Source organism: Teleopsis dalmanni, chromosome 1 (genome assembly GCF_002237135.1).
Source record: "Teleopsis dalmanni isolate 2A chromosome 1, ASM223713v2, whole genome shotgun sequence".
Lineage (NCBI taxonomy): Eukaryota > Metazoa > Arthropoda > Insecta > Diptera > Diopsidae > Teleopsis > Teleopsis dalmanni.
The window spans coordinates 156,355,985-156,361,293 of NC_051846.1; positions in this window are offsets into that span (position 1 = coordinate 156,355,985).

Sequence of the window (5,309 nt, forward strand, 5' to 3'; positions counted from 1 at the left end):
GCTTAAACTAGATTCATTTATCGTTCTAAAATTGTTAGATGCTCATCAAATAGATAAACGTCTGCGCAACGCTAGAGATTTGCGAATATCTTTTGTCTCGCGATTAGTCCATATCTTCCATTATCTTTAAATACTAACGCTCTTTTCTTTCTTTAACTTGCTTAAACACTTTTTCGTTTACTTAGAAAATTTCATATAGAAACTATGATTTTAACTTTTCTAGTCTAACACTAGTTAATCTAACTACTGTGCTATGTCGTTTCCCAATTTAGAAAAAAATACACATTCTATGACTAAATATGAAGTGCTTAATATTGAAACAATGCTTATTAAGATTTTAAAATAAAATATATTATTTATATTAATATAACATAAAACATAAACATTTTCAAAAAAATTATTCTCATTACAATACAAAAATCATCAAAAAAACAAACTAAATTATTAATATATAGTTATTTAGAAATTGCTAATTTAATTTTTAATAATACAATACTTTTTCAATATATTAAACATTTATTTTAAATTAAAAAAAAAAAATCATGTATAAGGTATAAGGAATCATTCGTTGTCATAATGATGAAGATGCTAGATAGCAGAGTTTGAAAAGCTGATGTATCTTTACACCCCCCATGAATGGAAAATATTTTGTTTTGTTACCGAACGTGGAGAATATATATATAAATCTTCTAAAAATACAATTGACTCGTATTATTGACAAGCCCGGTTCACCTATAAGTCTTTGCCACACATGCATTTGGACTAAAAATAATATACTTAACGCATAAACATGTAGGACCTTGCAGTACCGCCAGTTAGAGTATTACTTCATAGAGCAGAACACATTTTGTACTTTACCTTTTGAATTCTATATATTTATACAGTTTTGACCATTACTATCGTATCAGAGATTATTGCTTTGTATAAGTTCACTGGTTTTAGAGATTATTACTCTTTACTGTTTACTGTCATCTGTTTCTCCTTGAAAGAAAGATTCGCTTTGTCGATTATAGTCTCTAGATTCTATATGACATCAACGAATCTCTAATTATATGGTTTAGATACATTTTTTTATTTGGGAGTTGTATTACTGACAAGTCCTAATCGGTATGAATATTCACGAAAACAAACTTGATTAATGGAATACTCACTCCATTAATCCATACTTTTATATTTTAAATTGACGAATTCTTCCACTTTGACTTTTGGGAGTGTTCCCTATACATTCTGCTTAGTTAATCTAGTCTGTATAAGATTACAATAGATGGGTTTATGCGTCACTTAGCCTGTCTTTGGCTTTTTAGTTCGTCCAATAATTTGATTAAATTTAAAGTCCTCTCAGCATTTTACTTTGCCCACTATCTGCTCTTTTGTTAGAATATAGAATAATGCAAATTAGATTATTGGATGTTGCGTTCCTTGTTTGATGAAACAAGGAACAAGACCCACCACAGTATACCACGGTGGACCCCGTAATTGTTATGGTTCATTTAAGAACGATAAGCAGTTGTCCAGTATACCGGAATAAAAATTGACAGAGCTTTAAACCAGTAAGACCACTTGGCTGTCTTGGCTGATTACCGTTTTGTTTGATTTTTTTCAGACATTCGAGAACCTAGGTTTCATTGTTATATAATTCTGTTGGATATACAATTATATTGCCCAAGAGCAAGAGTTTTTGAAAAGAAGGTCGAAATATGTCTATTGATCTTAAAGTGCCCACACCTTTTATCACACTTGTGTCTTTCAGGCACCGAGACCCAGCATAGATAGTGTACTACTGTAGGTCCCGTTAGATGTGATGGTTCATTTATGAATAACAAGCAGTTTGTCCAGCATATCTGAATATATTTTGACAGAGTTTAAGATTAGTAAGCTCATTTGGTTGTTAAACATTATGTATGTTGATTACCGCTCTATTTGATTTTTTCTCGTACATTCAAGAACCCAGGTTTCGATGCTAAATAACTCAGTTTATAAAGAGAAATATATACTTATTCTAGAGTAAGACTTTGTGGTTTAAATATGCCTGCTTATCTTCAAGTGGTCAAGTAAATTTCATTTTATTATCTTCTCAATGCTTTGGAGGCGAAATATAGCAATACAACTGATTTTTTGGATTTGAATAGTAAGTGAAAGAATTCGTATGTTAACACCCAATGTATCATATATATATATATATATATGAACTGAAAGCTGAAAACTGAAAACTGCATTTGAGGATTTCAAAAAATAGTAAATAAAATATTTATTAAGTTTTTCCATCTCCTGTCAAATTTGACAAACCGGTTTTAAGCCGACACCACTCTAAGTCGACGACGTTTAAGGTGAGTAAGAAGTACGAGTACTGGATTCGCTTATAATTAACTCCGACTGACTTCTTGTAATGTATTGAAAAGGTATTGTTAATAAAAAAATAAAATTGATTATTGTTATTAGAAAAACTATGTTATGTTATTAAGATAAATTTGAGATCATAAGCATTGATTTTGTTTTTGCAACTCATTTGAAGTCATACATTAGAATAGGCAAAAACTTGTAAAAATACAGTGTCTTGTAAAATATTCCATAGGGTACAAAATTATCAATACTTTATAAAAAAATGATAAAATGTCAATAAAAAAAATGTACTCAGGTATATACTGTGTATGTTAGAATATAAAAAATAATGAAAAGAGCGCCAACCAGGATGTCAAATCAAATTGAATCAAAGAAATACCTATAAGAATTTTTATCACATAGTTCAATTCACTTCAAGAATGAAGAAACAAACTCTAAGGGTCGTCATGGTATAAAAAATTAAACTCAAATATAAAAAAAAAATTTGTTTACAATAAATTTTCCCAAAACACACCTCCTTAATAAAATGATAAACTCGGATGTGCCAAATATTCGTGTTTATCAGGAAATTACTTTTAATTGCACTGCAAGCCACAAGCCAATTAACGCAGATACTTTTCTTATCTGTGTTGAAGTTAATTATTTATTAAAGAATATGTTTTGACGTGCAATGAAAAGTTTAAAATTCCTTATAAAAAACCATAACAAATTAACTTTTGATTTAAATTATAATTTTTTGTTTTTGTTAATGACTTTCAAAATGCGTGCACTGATTTTACAGAATGTAAGAGTAGCATTTTAAAGTTTCTCGCTTTGTTTATTTGCCTGATTACACTTAAAAAAATCATGCAAGCAAACAAAAGCCAAAAACAAAACCTCAAACAACGCTCAACACAGGCTTCCAGTTTCCTCAATGAAGCGTCTATATATATCAGTATATATATATATCAGTTACCCAACTCTAAGAAAATAAAAGCCAGAATAAACTCAAAAGTATATTCATCCAGTATCCATTTTTATATTCTATACCAAAGCGAAGCAAAAGAAATCAAAAATAATTATTTTTAATAAAAGAAAAAAAGAAAAAAAAAAGTAAAAAAAACATTTATCATCAAGAATTCTCATTTGAACAAACAAACTCAAACTCTTTCACATATGCAATTTTTCAAATATCACAATGGGTGTTTTATACCAAAGAGTCCATATTACTGCCAGAAGATTTCTTAATAAGCTTTAAAAAACACGCGCTCAATCAGTTAAAAACTCAGCAATGCTTGACCAACACGTCACTAAAGTCAAAGTCAAAGTCACGCACGTAATTCTCAAGTCTGGATCTGTTTTGTTAAATTTACTTCACCTCAATTATTGGACCTCAATTACTGTCAACTTTTATAGCATCGTTAATATATATATAAAAAATATGAATTAATTTTAAAATTAACAGTATTTATTTAAAATGTTCAAAAATTAATATAAAGTCTTGATAAATGTACAAAAACAAGTAGTGAAAGTTTTTTGTTTTTATAATTAGAATTTTTTTAAAACAAATTAGCAATTATAGATTATTACTTAACTTACTTTTGTGTTGAGATACAAAATTTTAATTTGTACACACTTTAATTAACGTCTAACGTCTATAAAAGTTACACAAATAAGTAGGAGTTCATTTGGTTTTAGTTCACATTTGAGATACTCGCACAAAACACACTCACTTTAATTAAAACAACAAAGGTAAATCCGCTTATCTTTTTGTTTTAAGTGTTTGCCTTCGTGTGCAATGAATAAGAATAATTTTTGTCTTCTTTTTTTTTTTTTGAAAAGTTTATGACTCCAACACAACTCGGTTTTACGCAGCATCCCGAATCTGTGTAAAACGATTTGTCTATTTGTCTCACGTTCTCGTACACAACTTTAAATCGATGTTGAAAAAAGAATGCTCACAATATTTGCGTTAAAAATCTTAACTTTAGTTCTCACACATTAATTTATTCGGTTTGTAAATACAAAATTTATAGCTTTTTAATATTTGAGTTTCTAATAAACTTTTTATTTTTTGAAAAATATATTAATATATTAATTAATGTTTGTAAATATGTATATCGATCTACTATCTATTAGATGTTTGAAAAATTTTTAACATAAAAGTGAAGTACAATTTTACTATCAATATTAATAACATTATTAATTGATTCATTTTGCTATAATTAAAACTAAATTATTTAAATTTAAAAAGTAACCATAAAAAAAGAAATAGTAAAAAAATAAATTTAATTAAAAATAAGTTAAATTTAATTGCCAAACGCGATTTTTAATTTTTTATATTATATATTTTTAAGCAAATCTTAAATCTTCTTCCATTATAATTAATATTTTACTATTAATAAATATTTAAGTTATAAGCACTTCACACTATGCGAGTTAATGTTAAACGATTGCTTCGCCATCTAAAGCTATAGCTGTTGTATATGTATTTATTGTTTTTAACCTGTCTTATAGCGATCTGGCACAACAAGGCAATTTTTGCACAAAATTTATTATTTTTCTTCATTCCCATCGCTTGTTTTATAGCAGACATTATACCAAACATTATTTACTATTATAGCAGTATTATTACAAAAATTGGGTAAATAGGTTTTTTGCTATTTGCATGTTTCACTCAAATATCTGATTTCAGCTGCTTTGAGAGCAGTATCGTCCTCATTAAAAAGTCAATATTATTGCCGAAATTCTACTACCGCAATAGTTGTCTCTCTCTATTCGCAAGTTTTTATCAAATGAAAGCATAGAAGCAAATATGATATTAAATTCACACTTTAAATTCACTTTAGATTTTTGTGAAACGTCTTAACATCTTATTTTAACAATATTATTGCAGATAGTAATAACTAACTAATAGTAATTACTAATAGTTAGTAATAACTAACTATAATTGCAATAGTTGGCTGTCTTAACACGCACTAAAATTCACT